The sequence below is a fragment of the Engystomops pustulosus genome, chromosome 9, assembly GCF_040894005.1.
Source record: "Engystomops pustulosus chromosome 9, aEngPut4.maternal, whole genome shotgun sequence".
NCBI lineage: Eukaryota > Metazoa > Chordata > Amphibia > Anura > Leptodactylidae > Engystomops > Engystomops pustulosus.
Genome location: NC_092419.1, coordinates 86,041,341 through 86,061,507, shown reverse-complemented (window position 1 = coordinate 86,061,507; position 20,167 = coordinate 86,041,341). Strand labels below are relative to the sequence as shown.

Below are 20,167 nucleotides of genomic sequence, written 5' to 3'. Positions count from 1 at the left end.
TCCGGGGAGGGGTAGCAAGCTTGTTGTAGGGAAACCTACAAATTTGCCTTGTAATTCACAATTTTTGATTAAATAAATGTGACTGGCCTTCTGTAGAATTCAATCTGGTATTATAGCTACAATTACAATGATCAAACCCTAAATAAAAAATAGAAATACAAATTTAAAACCTTTTAATCTACAAAATCCGACTCTCCTATTTTTCCCACAGATGATCCCAGAGGATATTTGCGGTAGGGTGTGAGATTTGTCAGTATAGTGCCACCATTACAGACTCATTTACACAACCATTTGGGATTGTTAAACACTTGCTTTATTTCACACTTTCCAAACTGCAAGAACACATTCCAATGCTTCATTATATCTAATTAATGATGCCTCCTTAATTAACTGGCTCATTTGTTCATAGGTGAGTATACACATGAAATTCCACAGAGGCTTTCTGTATAAAGACCCGATCAATGGCATGAGGTAAAACTTCATATATTGTAAAGGCTTATTCACACAGGCTTGTCCCGTGAGCATATTTTTAAAAATGGATGAGTTTTTTTCCATTTTGTATCTGCACCCGTTTTTTGCTTTCACGTCTGTATGACGTCCATTGCTCAGTTTAATTACATTAATTAGAAGCCAAAGACCTATTTTCCCAACATCATCAGTTAAAAAAAAAGTAGCATCATACAAATATCATAATTTATCTTTTTTTGCAGACCCATGGGCCCACATTTATTATGCTCTTTTCACCAGAAAACACCCCTTTTACACTATTTTTGGGTTTTTTTGTCCAAAAGTCTACGTATACGGCGGAAGGTTACGTGGCTGGAATACATCTGCGGAGGAGACAGTTTTCATTTATCTGCTGTGGATCTTCGTGCAGAATTCAACCTTAACATTGCGACAAATAACCGCCGCTCCCCCACCGCAGCTACATTGGAGCAAAAAGATGCATCAGAAAATAGACAATTCCGACTGGTTTCTGATGCTTGTGGGCTGACTTTGGAATTAGCAATAGTTAAATTTTGCGCCTATTATTCTACATCTGCTGCCGGATACAGCGCAGAAACAGGGGACAGGTGGGCGTTCCAGACAGGCGGAAGTTGTCGGAGCCGGGGTGCCTTCCTTTGTAAACAAACAGGGGCACAGCACTGGTGACAGCATGGGACAGCAGGAGCACCAGAGAAGGTAAGTACAAGATTATTTTATCTATGACAAACCCTTTAAAGTAAATCCTTCCTTCTAAAATCAACTTTTAAAATGATGCTAATGAGCCAGAAGAGCTCTTTTTGGAGTTATCAGAGCTCCTCCATGCTACAGATTCACAAGCTGCTACACTGTACAGGAGCACTTTCCCGCCCCCACTATCTGCTGAAACTTTCTCTGCTGCCATGAGATTACATCAGGCAGAGTTGGGGGCAGGGGGGAGTGCTGAGGGAGCAGAGGGGAAACTGTAACAGATAGCGATGCTTCAATACCAGGGGGTTCTGGTAACATCATTATCATAATTTTAAAGTTGATTTTAGAAGAAAGGATTCCTTGAATAACAAATATAAGAAGATTACCATAGTCGCAGTGCCTATGAGTAAGTGTCCCTGGTTTTTCATGGTTGATTTTGATCATAGATTTCCTTTAATGTTTACATTAAATAGCATTTTTAACCCCTTTACTTTATATTTTTCCTCAGTTTTATTAGTATTTTAGCTCCTATCATTCAGTGATGGTCATTGTGTGGGGTGGGACTCTCTAAGCTGACACTTCATGATCCCTTTGTGCTATGAAATGCTGTCTGCTAACAATGTGCTTAGATTACCATGGTACAGGGTTTATCTATACTTTTATTTAGCTTCTGGACGTTCTACTAGTATCTGACACATAGAAGAAGTGATATGAAAGATAATTGTGTGAACACACAATAGGGGTCTGCACCCACCTACAAAAGCCAGTCTGCACCCAGATTTCCCAAGTTCCTGACTTTTATAATTGTTTTTCAGCAAAACCACTCAGTTCAGGGATTAAACAAGATATGTTTCTGCATCAGTGTAACTCCAGCATTCTCAAGGTATGTTTGGTTCACATAAAAGCAAATGGTAGATTTCTTTAATGCTGCAAAAGACATTTATCTTTTCAAATTGTTTAAAATTTGCAACATTTTTTGGCGCAAAAAACTCCAGACAAAACCATACTTAAGGAAAACGTAAAAATGGAAAGAAATTTCTTGAGACATTTGTAACAAATGTTGCAAAACGAGATCTTAAAAAAGGAACACAAGGAAAAAGTGAGGTCGATTAAAGTAACAATGTAGCAGACGTAAAAATAAAAGGCAAAAACAATCCAAAGCAAACAGAGATAAGATAAATGTCCCCAAATGACACTCTGCTAACTCACCTATAACATACACAGTGAGCTCTTCTACATGCCTCTTTCCACTGCTATAAAGATCTTATCTGTAGCTACTAGAGTAAGTCTGTGCACGCTGCTTGCTGCAGGAAGTGTCTGTGAGTGTCTGTGTGAGCTCATCATTTGATGGAGGGGAAATGGGTAGAGATCACACTGTATCCTGCAGACAGGAGAAGCTATTCAAGAATCTGTCTTCCCCTAACATAAAAATCAGAAGATATACGGTCGGATCCCGGGGCAACCGAAATTGTGTACACCAGGACTGATCAAGTTGGAATTATATCTGTGAAATGCCGTATTTTTGTTAATAACAGTGAATTAGAGAATGTGTTATTTTGTTCTCCTGACTATATTTAAGAATCTTGTATTCACAGGAATACCCCTTTAAGGGTTCACTAAGCGTCCTAGAAGTTCCATTGCTTCAACAAATTTTTGAATGTATTTTCTATGTTTATTTTGTGCTATTGTAATTGTATTTAGCTTTTTTTGGCAGTCACTGTCAGGTTCCATGCAGACTCGGTGACAGTCAAACTATGAATTCTCCATGTATAAAATCATACTGCGTATGCATACGGCTAGACAAAGCGCAGGAGTGCACGAAACGGTCCGTCGCCGAAGTTTATGCCTTGCCATACCTCCCTGTCCTATGATTTCCACTGAATAAATTAAGAATTTTTTGAGTGAGTCCCACAATTTTCGTCTTTTTTATTGCACTGATATTCACACTACAATCAGCTGAGCACCACCAGTGAGTTCTAGATGCGCCTGGGACATAAAATAGTGCCTTTGCCATCTATTTGGATTAAAACTGGTCTGGTTGTGCCGGCGGTTTTCTGGATTGGTGTGAACACCGTCCTTGAATCTTTCTGTGTGATGAAATCATACTGGTTTCCTGTCATATCGATCACTGCTGGAAATTTTTCCCTTGCTGCTCCTCTTGCGCTTTATTTATGAAGCGGCGTCGCCACAATTTTGGTGCTTTCCTGACACTCACGCAAAATTGGGCGCAAAATTGTGGCGGTGCTTGTGAATCTGACACTTTCCTGTCACTTCTATTTTTCTGACTCAGTTTGTGGCCACCCTGTGCCCTAATTAATAAATGCCCCCCCCCTCTTACACACTTCTTGAAGAAACATGAAGCCCCTTCTGCATTGTCACCATCAATGTAGCATCTACATATGTGACAAATGTGAGACATCTCCTCTACCACTTCATTCTGCGTCTTTCATTCTGATCCCTGTCCCCGCTTAGCATCCTCCCACGCCATAATCGAATACGTATCCTAGCAACTAACATGGAAAAAACTTTATTGAACCGCCTGAAAACAAGCAGAGAGAATTTAACTGCTTATTCTTGCTGAACGTCTAATGACGCAATTGGTATCAAAATTTGTTCTATGCCAAATGCGTTGCAAGAAAAACATAGCATTAATCCCATTTACTTATCTTTTTCACTTTTTGTAATCTGTGGCTATTAAGCAGGTTGGACTCTTTGTTGCTAGTTCTCAAAGCCACCATTAGTTCACACACTGTCATCTGTCATTCGTGACCTAGTTTCATGTTCTCTACCATCAATTACTACGGAGGGACAACACTACATGTCACCCTGTACACAATGCGCACTTGTTAATAACTAGACGGCCATCAAACACCCTCCCAACTTATGTTTATAGATGCAAAATCTATTAATATGTCAGCAGAAAGTTATTTCTCACAAAATGCTGTATACTAATGTGCCAGCAAATAGAAATAATTTTATCTTCCCATTTTGGAAAATATACTCCTCCACATCACTGCAGAGCATTTCCCACTGTTCTCACCTACGAGAAATGTGCGGGGGTTTTGGTAAATGAGACAATTGCCCAATACTGACGACATAGCTCACCAACACTTACTGATGCAGTTATGAATCAGTGGGGCACATTTACTAAGGGTCCGCGGACCACATATCCGTTGCTTCCCGACGATTTCCGTTTTGCAGCGCATTAAAAAGGGCACACCTGATCCGATTTTGGCGCCGACTTTCATGCAACGTAAATCGGGGGAGGGGCCGTCAGACAACCCGACGGATCCGGACAACACGCAGGATTTAAAATTCAAATTGTGTTGCAAGACACGCACTAACAAGCACCAGGAAGAAGATGGTGAACTCCGGCGGACCTCAGCGTAGGAAGCGACAGATGCAGGAAATCGGGCGCACGAGCTACGTGAATCGCGCCGGACTTCATCTTCGTTGGACCGTCCAGATCGGGGATCGCGACAGGAGCAGGTAAGTAAATTTGCCCTTGTGACATAAATTTGCAGACTAGAAGGATTATAGGGTCTTTTGCTTCTAACAATCTTCTCATATATTATGCTCTATAAGAAAAGCACTTTATTACATCAACACAAAGAAATCATAGAAATTCAGTTTTTATGAAAAATAAAGACTATTTGGGGGAAAGTTATCAAGTTTCTGAGGTAAAACTGTTGTAGTTGCCCATGGAAACCAATCAGGGTTCAGCTTTAATTTAATAAACAGCTGCAGGAAAATGAAAGCTGTGCTCTGATTGGTTGCCATGGGCAGTTCTGCTTTAAGAGACTTTGATAAATCTCCCCCAATGATTTGGCAGTTACCTCTATTATTATTTTGAAGCAGCTATAGATTGAACCCCGTGGCAGTGACGCAAGGTCCAAAACGGGGCATCAAGGGGAATATAAGCAAATGATCGCTAAGATCCAGCAAGAAAAAATGTGAAGTGTTAAATCTAGATGTAATTTGATCGTGCTCACTTGTTTGTTATGAGTGTATAGTGGCCCACTGGGTCATGACTCGGTATGTCTTACCTTTGTTATATTGTGAAAAATTCAATAAAAATTTAAGTTGAAAAAAAAAATAGATTGAACACTGATTTATGAAACTTTCTCGGAAAAGTACTCACTTTACTAATCCTTCACTTCTCCCGTTCTGATTTTTAACACCCCTAATAAAATGATGGCTATAATACCCTGACACAGCCAGTCACAGGTCAACACTAGTCAATTATTACTTGTGGTGGTCACATGTAAGTTATTTCAAGCATTTTTCTTTATGCATGTCGGGACAATGCCTTTTAAAGGCACATTGACTGTGGTAAACATCTAATATTTGTTATCAATGAGCTCCTTCCTTCTAAAATCTACTTTTAAAAAATGTATGCTAATAACCCTGAAGAGCTCCTGGGGGAGTTTGCAGAGGCCATCAACTGCCACCTTCCCCTTTGCTCCCTCAGCACTTCCTCCCTCCCTCTGTCTGCTGTAGTCTCACACAGTTGGAGGGGAAAGTCCTGCACTGTGTAACAGCCTGTGAAGCTGAAACCATAGGAGCCCTGGTAACCCCTTACAGAACCCTTCAGGTTCATTAGAGTAATAAAAAAAAAATAGTGATAAGAGTTTGTCGAGTTTGGCTAAACCTCTAACAAACAATTGGTTGGGTACCCAAACCCCAACAACCCACAAACATTTAAAGGTATGGGTCCACTCTTCATCACTTAACACCCATGATTGGTGCTGCCACCGATTTTAGCACCATTTTCCCTTGGATCATTGCTCCTTTTGATGGCTTTGCCGGTGGCACCTATCGTGGGTCTCACCATCAGGTGTGCGCCTGAATGCAGAACTTGAACTTCTGGTAGAAGTCCGTGTTCTGGGACCTGAAAATTGCGGTTTAGGTCCACTCACCCCTAGTCGTGACCGCTGATGAACCCTTTTCCATTTTCCATACTATTAAATGTGTGGAGATTTGGGAGCTGGCGCACTCTCTTCAAAAACACTTGCCACTTGTCAGGCATGACAGCTGTCACACTCGCATCTACAACAACAATCCTGCTATTTTTAGTCTGCAGGTGTTTTTTTTTCTCTATTTTCTGCAGTACACATTTAACACCTTCTTGGCAGGACAGGACAGGTCCCTAGAAGGTGTCAAAGAAAGTAATATGTACATAAATAACACTCTTATAACATTGCATCTGTAGTGTGGGTTTACCGTCTGTGCATATGTAAAATGGATGACTGTGATGGACAGACATTTTGAAACAATGTATACCGCATGGTGGTTGTTTTTTTTAACATATTTCTTTGTTTAGTGCAGCCTGCTGTGTTATTTTATGGAGTTTACAAGAAGTCCAAGAACAAACTTGACAATGGATACACGTGCCGGGCTTCACTATGAAAAAAATACCTAACCAGCAGAGGCAACTTTCACTGTATCACAGTAGATTAGATTGAACAAAGATGAACAAGTCCAATCTATAAAACCCAGATCTTCCTGTAGGAAACTTTCATCCAGACATTCATGTAGACACTGAATTTCCCCAAACAAGTCCGAATAAGACGTATATGACATGCTGCTTCAGAGTTCTTGTAGACTTCATGACACTATGGGGCACATGTACTATAGGGCACATGTATCACAATTTTGGTTTACCTTTTACTGTAATTTTTGAGACTTTTCAGGGCGCTCATGGTCATTGGCGACTATTTTTGCGCCTAAAACAGTCTCCTTTCAAAGTTTGCCATTGTCTAGTTTTCTGCAGTCTTCCCTGAGTTATCACCTAAATCCAGATGTCAAAGTAGAGCAGGAGTAGAAATTATCTGGGGAACTGTCTGCATTTTTGGAGACTTTTTGCAACTTTTGTTTTAAAAAGTCGCAAATTCACTACATACCAAACGCCACATGAACCAATAAAGAAAAAACGCTAAGAGACCTCTGACTAGCAGTAGAGCCAAGAAAAGTCTCAAAAAACAGACATAAGAAGCAAGACTTATGATACATGTGCCCCCTATGAGGGACATTTATTATTCGCTTTCTGACAGTTCTTTACCAGATTTATTGAGGGGAATTTATTAATTTTGGCGCAGGGTGGCGCTGGAACCGTGCTATATTTTTTGGTGGGCTGTAAGTTTGTGGTGCAAGGGATTAATGAATTAGTGCAAGGACTGAAAGGTTTAGAACTCCCTAGACTTGCTTTTAGCTAATCTCTTTTTGCGTCACCAATTGCGCCACAAAAACGAGTCGGAAAAATAGAAGCGCCAGAAAGCGGTTGCATTCACAAGCGGCACCACAATTTTGCGCCTAAAGAAAGAAGAAGTTGAGAGTGTCAGAAAACACCAATATTGTGGTGCTGACACATCATAAATTAAGGCGCAAGAGGCACAGAAAGGAAAAAAAATTACCACCAGTTTTCCGTTTGAAAGGCCATTATTTTTTCTGTGCCTTGAGTGCCATATTTATTAAATGTCGGCAACACAATTTCGCTTTTTTTCCTATGTTTTCTCTTTTTTTTGTCGCATTTTTGCTGCATAAAAAGACCAACAAAAAGCAAGTCTACCAACTGCTGCTTTTGAATGTGATTTGACATTTCTGGTGCTCATTTTTTCTTACTGTGCACCAAAAACATTAAAGGGAACCTGTCACCAGGAGACCCATTTTTAGTACTCCCCCAGTCCCCACAGAGCATAGTACATACAATGCCAAAGTGTTTTTGTATAAAAAAAATAGGCTTTACAGAAAAAAAGATATGTTATATTGTACCTTTCATTAGCATCTGCTGTGTGACTAGGCAGTCGTCCCCTGAGAGTTGCTGGAAAGGAGCAGTTCCCCCCCCCCCCCCACCCATGGGAAACTGCTCCTCCATGTGTCCTTTTCAAACATATGAAAACACCCATCACTTGACTTAGCGACGCCCCCTGCTCCTCTACAGCCAATCCTGAGTGAGGAGAGTTATTCATATATTTGAAAAGAACACATGGAGGAGCAGTTTCCCAAGGGTGGGAGGGGGAAACTGCTCCTTTCCAGCCACTCCCAAGTGCCTAGTCACACAGCAGATGCAATATGTAAACGTACAATATAACATATCTTTTTTTCTGTAAAACCAATTTTTTATACAAAAACACTTTGGCAGTGTATGTACTACGCTCTGTGGGGACTGGGGGAGTGCTAAAAATGGGTCTCCTGGTGACAGGTTCCCTTTAAGGCTGTTCGCCACAATATAAAATCACAGTGCAAATCATCGCTAATATTGGATTCCAATAAGAACAACTAGTGACAAAAACAATGAATGCCCCCAATGGATCAGAGCATATACCAGAGCATCTGGTATATGTCTAAAACTACTTGACCCTTGCGGATCAGACTACAGAACCAGGCTGTACAGCACTATGATCTGAACAGAAAGGGAGTGAGTGGGAAGTGATACGGGGGAGAGAATCACTGGAAGGAGGGAAGCCTTGAGAAACGCAGGCTGAGGTAATGGTTATAGCACCCAATATACAGCATATAGCCGGAGGAGACACAAAAAAGTGCAAAGATTTGTGGATAGACAGATGTAACAGCAGCTGCAGAACTAGAAAAATGCAGAGATGAGCAATTGGTAGAAAAAAAGATAATGACATCACAGGCTGATCATGATATCAGATTTCGAGGCCTCTTTAAAGAAGATGAAGGTACATCCTTGACCAAGTGTAAGGCCCCTTTCACACAAACATATGATTTCTCCAGTCTTGGATTTTTTTGCCGTATGCATTTGTATATACATGTGTATATGTATGTCATGTATCTGCATGTAGGTCACTGTATCTGTACTGTGTCCGTATAAAATATTGTTGGCTGGCACACAGGCGCCAGCACAGGGCATAGCTGGGCAAGTGCCGGGGCCCATAGCTGCTGGGGGGCCCACGTAAGGCTGTACATAAGGAATCCATGGGTAAGGGGGGTTTATATAAAATAACCATGAGGGGGCTGATAAACTAGGGAATATTTTAGGGAACAGGAGACTGTTTTAGTTTTTGAATTTTTAATGCCGCCAAGTGAGTTCATGGCAAAGGGGCCTACTGAAACCTACTGAAACCTGAACCCTGCTGGCACATGATGGTTGGCTGACAGCATGCACCTCCCACTGGTTCTGGACTCCCTGGATTTACTTCCATGGGGTATACAGAATGGAAATATTGGAGAAAATAGGACATACTCTATATTTTGTTACGTCTCGCTCATGGTATGGTACACTGGACGATATGACCATGGATGGCTGTATTGCCCATTGAAATGAACGAGGCCGCATGCTACATGTATGAAAATGGTATGGTAGGGGTAGCATACGGCCATTTTCATACATTTGTGTAACTTGTTGTTGACTCCAGATTTTGACTGTCATTGACCTTGGCCTTGTGCCTATGTTCATATCTTACTACTTTGCTTGCTGTTACCTTTCTTCTAATCATAGACAACCACTTTAACAAATAGAAGACACATGTTCTCAAATGCCTTAATGCCACTAGCCATCAAGTTCCTGAGTCTCCGCTCTCCTTGGGCTCACGTAGGTGAGAACTAGTCACACTTACCAGTGGCCTGATCTTTAAATATATAAAAGACCTCCAATGGCCTAAAATATCACCCAACTTTGCATATAACTTCTATTATTTCCTTATTTCCGGCCTGTTCCGATTAATTCCAGATTGCATGATTTTTTTTCCCCAGATACTAGTGAGTAAAAGCGACCGGCAGTGAAACACGTCCTGCAATGAAGAGCGTAAACTGGAAAAAAAATCAGTCGTGGCTGTATCTCTATGATACGGATCCTGCTGTTGCTAGGTAGTAACCATCTTTTAGGAGATCAGCATTTACGTGCTGGAAGCTTTTGATCTCCCTTTCTAACAATAATTGTTACTGCACGGTTGTGATAGTATTCAGCAAGATATAAATGTCTAAATACTGCAAAATTATTATTATGAATAATAAATGCTTTGTATTAATTCATCATTTCTAGAGAAGAAAACAAATGTGACACAATACAGGCGGTCCCCTACTTAAGAACACCCGACTTACACACGACCCCTAGTTACAAACGGATCTCTGGATATTGGTAATTTACTGTACTTTAGCCCAAGGCTACAATGATCAGCCATAACAGTTATCAAAGATGTCCTCTGGATTTATTGTACTTTACGTTAATCCTTGTTTTTATGACAATTCAACATTTTTAAAATCCAATTGTCACAAAGACCAAAAAATTCTGTCTGGGGTTACTATTACTATAAAGTATACAGTTCCGACTTACATACAAATTCAACTTAAGAACAAACCGACAGAACCTATCCTGTACGTAACCCGGGAACTGCTTGTATATGTGGATTACTAAATGCTCTTTTGGATTGAATTTACTGCTTAAAACCCAGATTGGAAGCTGTAAGTTTTCTTCTGTGATCGTGAAGAGATCAGTCTGTAATCTGTAAAATTTAGAATCCTCTTTAGTCCATTGCAAACACATGTAATCAGATTACAGAAAGATTTGTTTTAGCAGTTCAGCAGATTTTTGGAATATGAATAGCCATTTTTCATTGTCGTATAAATAAAGTGAGTTAACAAAAAAGGGTTTCCCATAACTTGTCTTAACTATAAATTATAAGGCAGCACGGTGGCTGAGTGGGAAGGTTCAAGTCCCACCCAGGTCATAATCTGCAAAGAGATTGTATGTTCTCTCCATGTTTGGGTGGGTTTCCTCTGGGTACTCTGGTTTCCTCCCACACTCCAAAACATACTGGTAGGTTGTTTAGATTGTGAGCCCCATTGGGGACAGGGACTGATTTGGCAAGCTCTGTGCAGCGCTGCGTAATCTGTGTGCACTATATAAATAAAGGATTATTATTATTATAAGAGTTAAAGCAGTGGAAGCAGGATCTCCACAATCCTCAAAAAAAAAATTTCCACCGTGGTTGGTGATATCGCTCTTACAGGGAAACCATCACCTTGATTCTGCCCCACAAACTCCAAGTAGTGACCATTTCTGTACTTCAGTAGTGTCCAATTGCTTCTTCTCTTAGACATTTCTGCTGCACCATTTTTCAAAAATACACTCACCTTCTCCCATGAAGCAAGAACAAGAAGCCTTGTAACTTCCACATTCCGACTTCTTCTAAAAACTCTCAATGTACACACCAGGTAGTCATGTTAGACTAATACCAGGAATAACGATTATTTCCCCCTTTAGTGGACGGGTTGGGAGGGCATGCAGCGTTCCTGTCCCCGTGTCTGCACACTAGCTGTGGCCTGCAGCTTTGAGGCCCGGTTAAAGCGTAAATGCCGAGGGGCACAGCTGTCCGACGGAGCCTTCTGATATATCGAGCATGCAGGGTGGGCAGAGGGAACACGAATAACCCCCTTAAGACTGTGGGCAAATCCATTGCACATTTAAGATGAGATGCTCTAGAGCTGTTATATTATATTGTATAGAAAATACAAGTATATACTAAAATCTAAATGTCAGGAATGCTGCTTTAGCATTTTAGCATATTGATATTTTAAGGAACAAACACCAATAAAACTCCAGAACTCAACAATTTCACAAAAGCTACCAAATAGTCTAGGCAGGTAAAATGCTAATTCTGAATAAATAAAACAATATTAGGCAATACTATTACCACAATATGTTATATGATAGTCTATTACAATACCGTAAACAAGATATGAAAGCGGGAACTTACTAAATAGCTGATTTTGCATAAATCTCTCTATTATAATACTAACTATATAATTAATAATAATAATTATATGTGCAAAACAAAATACAAATCTGTATAAATGGTGGACTCAACTGAAGTAATCAAAATACATCAGCAAATTTGTCAATCAAAATACATCAGCATGCCACAAAAATCATTACTGATATAAGCGCCGCATTTACCGTGGAGACCAAAGTCTCTACAGCAAAAAAAAAAAAAAATCTGCCAGACATGTTAATAAATGTATAATAATTGACTCTAAAATAATATATTTCGGCTGATCCATACTTTTCTATGAAATTGACGGAGATGGCTGAGTGCCATACTCCATTACTCCATACGCCATTTCCATCAGCGCCCTAAAGAAGAATAGAGTAGTGTGACCGGCTCTTCATCTCAGGGTACGTCGGGGGTACAACAGACCCCCATTCTCATGATCCATGAGGGTTCCATCAATCAGCAAGTTTGATTCATGAGACCCCCACCAATGAGCAAGTTATCCCATATCCTGTGGATATTTGACTTGCTTGTCACTGGAGATCCCCTTTAAGTAAATATAGGGTTAGATTATGGGAATCTAAACAATTCTAAACACAAATGTATTTCTCAATGCTGTAAAGTACATGGTGGTCCTCACTGAAGGACAAAGTAGTGGTACAAAAACTCTTCTGCCATAGAGGACGTGCCCACAAGCAGTAGCTGTCAGCTTCTATTAGTAATAGGGAAAAGGGGCCTGAAACTAGTAAAAGAAGGTATACATTGCAATGACTCATAGGGTAATGGGATCCAAATGGGGAAAAATATGAGGGCAGCACTGCTGGGACCACTGGGGATGGGGGAGAATTGTTCTGAATATTGAAATTGGGGGTATTGCTATATTGCTACAGAATATCCTGGAAGAAGTGACATCTATGACCCAGAGAAAAGGATAACTACTGATGGAAGGGGAAAGGCTCTCCTCCAGCTAGTATCGGTGAAGGGGACAATGCTGGTAGTATTGCTACAATAGACGAACTCCATTAAGACCATGCAGACAATAATATTCACTATTGGGGCATAGATTACAGTCATTGCACTTGAAGAAATTGCCATAAGAGGTGGAACATTGCCATGGATGGTGGACAGGATGGATTTGGCATCATGTAATTATTGTTGGAGGACAGATATCCCTCCTTTTTTTGCGATCTGTATATGCAGTGTCATCTGCAGGGTGGGTGCCAACACTGGACATACCCGAGCATGGTTATAAAATAACCATGAAGGGGCTGTTTGGGGTGATAAACTAGGGAATATTTTAGGGAATGGGTTTTAGTTTTTGAATTTTTTAATCCGCCATGTGAGTTCATCGCAATGGGGCCCATTGAGGCTCTGTCGCCCAGGGGCCAACTGAAACCTGGAGCCAACCCTGGTCACCTGGTTCCTTTTCTTTCTCTATGACAATATTTTTTGTAAGAATACATGCGTTAGAAAGAGACAGGAGGTATTTCGTTTCTATTGATTCCTTACATGCAAATCTGGCGTGGTCAGTGGTCTCGTCATAGTCAAATTTTTATATTTTAAAAGGAAAAACTTGGCAGCCCTTGTCCCCTGTGTATTTGTCCTCACATATTGGATACAAGTCTCCTTAAAAATTGGGGTAAAATATTTTATAAGCATTGTATTAATCTGCGTAGCAGATGTTTCATATTTGACACCACTAAGCATCTGCATAGCAGCTGGGTGGTGGGTCACAGCATTTAACATCCGAGCAGCTTACAATGTAAAATTTCTCATCAGTCGTGAGATGTTGAAGCCTTAAACTAAGCGATGTGTTTAGTCCTATGCTGGAAAAGTAGAGGTAAACAAAATTCTGGCCCAAGTTCATATGATGACTAGATCAGCATTGCTGTGTAAGCCAAGAAAAAAGATCTTGGGAAACGATATTAATATTATTCTGGCCGTACTAAATAAATGCAACCTTATGTAGAAGTCACTAAAATACGGTTCCCCGCTACAAACTTTACTACGCGTACTGATCATTACCTTTATTAAACTCGATGTCCACTAATTTGTCCCAAGGTCAAAAGTTTAATAGTTTTATAGTGTATTTGATGAGCTAAGCTATGTTTAGGTATGTTTACATGTCCATTACAGAAACCGAATCCAAAAAAGTCATGGAAAAATCATTAGCTTATGCCTACATAGTTTTCTATGTGGTTCTGTAACAAAACCAGTGTTGAAAGTGCTAGCATGAAGTCTCCCATTGACTTCGGGAAACCACACTGTCTATTTAAGCAGGTGCAGATAAAAAGGTAACATTAAAACCATCAAGACCATCAAGATCTTCCTGTAAAAGTCATGATATATGGAAGAGGTAAAGTTTCTAGTAAGTGCCATTGAATTTGAATTTTTGGTTCTTTAGTGGCATCAGTGGCACTTTTCAAAAAAGTGCGTGTGGCTGAGCGGGGAACAAGGCCAACCATAGTAGGGACGTCTTGGTCATCCAAGTTTACTACAAAACTGTTTTCTATATAAAACTGGCACAGGCTATTTATGAAATCTACACCAGAGCAGGACTGGTGTAGCTTTTAAAGGAAATCTACCATTAAGTTCAAGCATGATAAACCATGGACACTTACTCACAGATCCATGCTAATGAGTCTAAAGGGCTCTCTGGGGTGTAACCATACCCCCAGTTCCTGCTGCTAGATTACAAATGCAGAGGGAGTAGAGAGAGAGAGAGAGAAGGGAGGGTAAGACATGTTCTTTTCATTGTAACAGTCTGGGAATCGCCCTGGTATTGCCCCCAGAGCCCTTCAGGCTCGTTAGCATAATTTTAAAAGTTGGTGTTAGAAGAAAGCAGTCCATGGATAACTTATATAAGCAGATTATCACAGTCACAGTGCCTGTATCTATGAGTAAGTGTCCCTGGTTTATCATGATGGATTTTGATGGTGTGTCGCAATTAATTTGTTGCATACTGGCCGCATTGAATATTAAGTGCCAGTCTTAATATATTGGACTCTATGGGGCACATTTACTTACCCGGCCCATTCGCGATCCAGCGGCGCGTTCTCTGCACAGGATTCGGGTCCGGCTGGGATTTAAGATGGTAGTTCCTCCGCCGTCCACCAGGTGGCGCTGCAGCGCCGAAAATAATCTTAACGCCCCGGAATGCACCATCCCATAGAAGGTGAAGGTGAGCGCTCCCCAAGCGACACATTTTCGGTTTTTAAATGCGGCGGTTTTTCCGAATACGTCGGGTTTTCGTTCGGCCACGCCCCCCGATTTCTGTCGCGCGCATGCCGGCCCCGATGCGCCACAATCCGATCGCGTGCGCCAAAAACCCGGGGCAATTCATGTACAAGCGGCGCAAATCGGAAATATTCGGGTAACACGTCGGGAAAACGCGAATCGGGCCCTTAGTAAATGACCCCCTATGTGTTAGGCTTTATTCATTCGGCACCGGGGAGAGGAGGAGGGGGTTAGCGCCACTTACCCCTGCACCTCTCCATAGAGAGACATGGCGCACGGAGCCGTATTCCAGGGAAAGATAGGACATGTCCTATCTTTTCCCCGGCTACGGTACGCTGCAGCACTGTACCGCTCCATACTCTCCCGTGAGCCCATTGCCAGCCTATAGGGGACGTATATTCGATGTATATAAGTCAGCCTTATATACGTCCCCCTACAGCCGTCTGAATGCAGCCTTAGATATGGAGTGGAACATACCCTTCTTCTATGATAGGGATTATTTTTTTAAAGGACACCTGTCATCAGGTCTGTGCCACTAGTCCTGTCACTACTACCTGTTGGAGCAGCTCACAAGGATCCCATCCCAGCCTTTATCTACCCTGTTTCCCCTAAAATAAGATATCCCCCAAAACTAAGACCTAGTACAATTTTGCTCCGGCTTAGAAATTTAAGGCCTCCCCTGAAAATAAGACCTAGCGGTCGCCATTGCTGCAGCTCCCCCCGCGCCATACATTAGTATTAGGAAATCTTTTAGATGCTGAAGAAGGTTGTGACATGGGGAAGAAATCATGGAAGTAAATCACCGGCTGTTGTGCTGCACATGTGATACCAGCAGCTACCAGAATAAGAAGGGTCATTTATGGAAAGTGCTTTTACTAAACATGAGGGATTGGGGCCAATTATTCTATTAGAAAAGGAGTCACAAGAAATACAGCAGGAAATTCAGAGTTTGGAGAGTCATAAGAGAAGTAGATTTTTTGTTCAACGATAAATGTAAATTCTTGTTCATGGAAAGATAAGACATCCTCTGAAAATAAGACCTAGTGTCTCTATAGGAGCAAAATTTAATATAAGACACTGTCTTATTTTCGGGGAAACAGGGTAGTTATTTCATACATTAATCATTGTAAAATCATCTATTCTTTATCATATAAATGAGGCTGGTCACATGGTCAGAGAATATGCTAATGCTTCATTGGACATTTCACAGGTCATTTGCATACAGCTTTAGGACCTCATTGCTTAGGTTTACAGGCATGTAGAGGGACAATGAAGGGATATAGACAATGCTCTCTAATGGCAGGGGTTATTTTGCATGACGGGTTCTCTTTAAATTGGAAAATGAACATTTGTCCTGATGATTGTCCCGTGTCATCATACACCAGATCAGATGGCTGATGACAAATAGCTGATGGAATTGTTTATGCAGAAAAATGTATTTTTTTGGCAGCAAACAGGGATGTACTGCCAACAATAATGAAATAGTTATATGTTGCTGTCATATTAATCATTGCCCCCCCCCACGGTAATGTAGGTACTGAGTACATACTGACATGTAACATTCAACAACCAGCTTTTATGATTGGACTGAATATCTGCATGTAAATGGACCCTAGATTTTCTTCACATCTGCATCAGAGCCTGCATCTTATTTGCAAAATGTCCCCAAATATTACAAATAATAATAATGATCTGTTTGTGATTTCCAAACTAAAACATAAGCTGAGCCGTGTATATACCGGGTTACTGACTGCTGTATTATACTTTTACCTATCTCAACAACCGGTACCGTTAACCATGGAACCCATAAACTTCAAACCAAACCCACCCTTTTATTAGACCACCTATAAAAATAAACAAAACAATCACAAACATACTACATACTACACATCCCCACATCAAAAAAATGCCCCAAAAATTGTGAAATATAGAAACAAATATCACATAAAATCAAATCAGCGCTTTTTACAACCTTGGTTCCCCAGTGGAATCGTGTGAAAGCAACAGTTTCTCCTAGAGAACACCACAGTTTGGCTTGAATATGACATAGCAAACGTTTTTTTTAAATAATATAACCAAACTATATAAATTTGGTATCTTGGTAGGGCACAGTAAAAACTGTGAGAACAAAGCCTGTAAGTAAATGGCGCCACTGCATTTTTTTGTACAATTTTACCAAGCTTTCCAGAACACTGCACACTATTAAATGGTACAACTAGGAAGTACAATTTGTACCACAGATAACAAGTCCTGAAATGTAGAGAGAAAAATACACAATGTTCATCCATTCTTCGGATATTCGATTGTACAGTGTATAAGCCTCCTGCATTGTAAGTGGCTCCTCTCTGTGACTGATATGTGAACTGCAGGAAAGAAAAATGTTCTGTAGCTAAAGGACATCTAGTTTTACTGATGGTAGATGTCTAGCCCCTACATGTGCGTTTCTTTATGCACTAAGTGGAGCTGTTCTTAGTGAGTAAGGAAATGGCGCAATTTGTAAGAAAAAGGTTTTTAAAAAAGATGTTAATTAGCCGGAGGCACAAATTGTGTCGCACTTGTCGACGCATGTGTTAACATTGCGTTTGTCCGGCATTTTGTAAACGCAAATGTTAACAGTAATGTAATTACTCATCTGTTGTAATGCGTTTCAAAACGCAATGAAAACGCAACCAAAACGCACTGTGTGACCGCACCCTTATACAATTTTCCAATAAACTTTCTGTATGGATTCCTCACAGTTTTCTAGATCTCTGCTTGCTGTCATTCTATGGAAAGCTTCTATATTTACTTCCAGTGGACAGAAATCTGACCATGGTCACACCAGGTGCTCTGTGTCATATACTGAGCTGTGTACCTGTGTGATCACGGTCAGATTTCTGTCCACTGGAAGTAAATATAGAAGCTTCCTTGCAGGACAGCAAGCAGAGATCTAAAAAAAACAGTGAGGAATTGATACAGAAAGTATATTGGAAAATTGTATAACTTTTTAGAATACAAACAATAACATTAATTTGCTAAAATGGGAATATCCCTTTAACTTTTTCCTACCAATACTGATACACAGAGATATATCTATGTATTCCAGAACATTAGGTTTTTAGTCAGGAAAAATACGGTCCGACGGATTCATAAGGGGGCGGGATTGTGGGAAGTATTAGGGGCCGTGACTGTGGAAATGACACGTGGCGGTCACTGCCGAGCTATGGAGCGAGCGGGGCGGTCCGGGGAAGAGGCAGTGCCTCTCAAAGCGCTTTGGTGGACTCATGAGGGGGGCGGGATTGTGGGCAGGATTAGGGGCGGTGACTGCAGAAATGACGCGTGGCAGTCACCGCCGAGCTATGGAGCGAGCGTGGTGGTCCGGGGAAGAGACAGTGCCCCCTCATGAATACGCTGGACCGCTTTGAGAGCGGTCCGGCATTTCTAGTGAAGCGAAGCAGTGTTAGATTAGGTTATCAGAGGTTTCCAATGACGCAATCATTGTAACACTGCTGCAGCTCCTAGTGCCGAATTTCTGGGTGACAGATCCTCTTTAAAGTAGGCAGCAGGTGGATAGGTTGTCGGCAGTATTAGGGGCCTGAAGTAGAGAGATGGCGAGATAGATAATATGTAACTGGGCTAATTATATAACCAGACTAGAACTTGTAACGCATTGCTTCATTTTAAACCAGCAAATGATCATTTGCGTTTGTCACTATCCTTAAGCAACAGAACGCAATGAAGGTTTTGGTTATTGTCACGAACAAACCTGCTTTGGTTAAACATCCTAGAAATGTCAGGCCCTTGGGAGCCATTTATAAATATGTATAAAGACTTGGGCTCCCAATGAGGCCTTGACGATAATTAAACCAACTGTACACTTCTGAAGTGCTGCCTGAGGTACGTATAAGATAATTAAACAAATGTTTAAGCAAAGCAAGAATATATATGTGTATTAACAGAAATTTCAGGGCTAGAACATATGTTACACTAGTGTGTAGACCAGACGCATTCTTATCTCAGGGATTTGTACAGCAAATCTACCATCAAAATCCATCATCATAAACCAGGGGCACTTACTCATGGATCCAGGCACAGTGACGGTGGTTATTGTCTTATATTTGTTATCCATGGCCTCCTTCCTTCTAAAATAATCTTTTAAAATTATGCTAATGAGTCAGAAGGGTTAGTGTTACCAGAGCCCCACTGTGATGAATCTTCGGAGGCTTTAAAGGGCACCTACCACCACAAATCTACCTATAAAGGTAGATTGGGTGGTAGGTGGATCAATGGGACGTGAGGATAGCCCTTTTAAGGGCTAATCCTCACGTCCCTGCACTTTTTTGATAACTTTTATTAGATATATATTCAAATTTACTTATGCGGCTACTGGGGCGTGGAGTAACCGCATCTGAGGTTACACGAGGCGGCTACTCCACGCCCCGGTAGCCTCTTTTCCCCTCCTACTCACCCATCTTCGGCGCGCAGCTCCGTGTAGCTGCGAGCCCTCGTCCGGCGATCCTGCCGTCTGCGCATGCGCAGAAGAGCAGGCCCGCGCCTATTTCGGAGCAGTGACCGCGCAGGCGCGGGCCTGCTCTTCTGCGCATGCGCAGACGGCAGGATCGCCGGACGAAGGCGCGCAGCTACGCGGAGCTGCGCGCCAAAGATGGGTGAGTAGGAGGGGTAAAGTGGCTACCGGGGCGTGGAGTAGCCGCCTCGTGTAACCTCAGATGCGGCTACTCCACGCCCCAGTAGCCGCATAAGTAAATTTGAATATATATCTAATAAAAGTTATCAAAAAAGTGCAGGGACGTGAGGATTAGCCCTTAAAAGGGCTATCCTCACGTCCCATTGATCCACCTACCACCCAATCTACCTTTATAGGTAGATTTGTGGTGGTAGGTTCCCTTTAACACTGTGCAAGGAGCACTTCCCCCCTCCAACTGTGTGCTGGAATCTTCTGCTGCAATTAGATTACATCAGTGAGGGGGAAATGCTGAGCAAGCAGGGGTAGGGGAGACAATGTAACAACCCTGTGAATCTGGAAC

The 20,167-nt window shown here is 41.4% G+C and overlaps 1 protein-coding gene across 2 annotated transcripts in view; it reads right to left on the bottom strand.

Annotated features, from left to right (window-relative positions):
• NHSL2 (NHS like 2) overlaps nucleotides 1–20,167 on the bottom strand; it is a 148,279-nt gene that overhangs the window by 59,807 nt on the left and 68,305 nt on the right. The gene's annotated exons all lie outside the window — the stretch shown is intronic.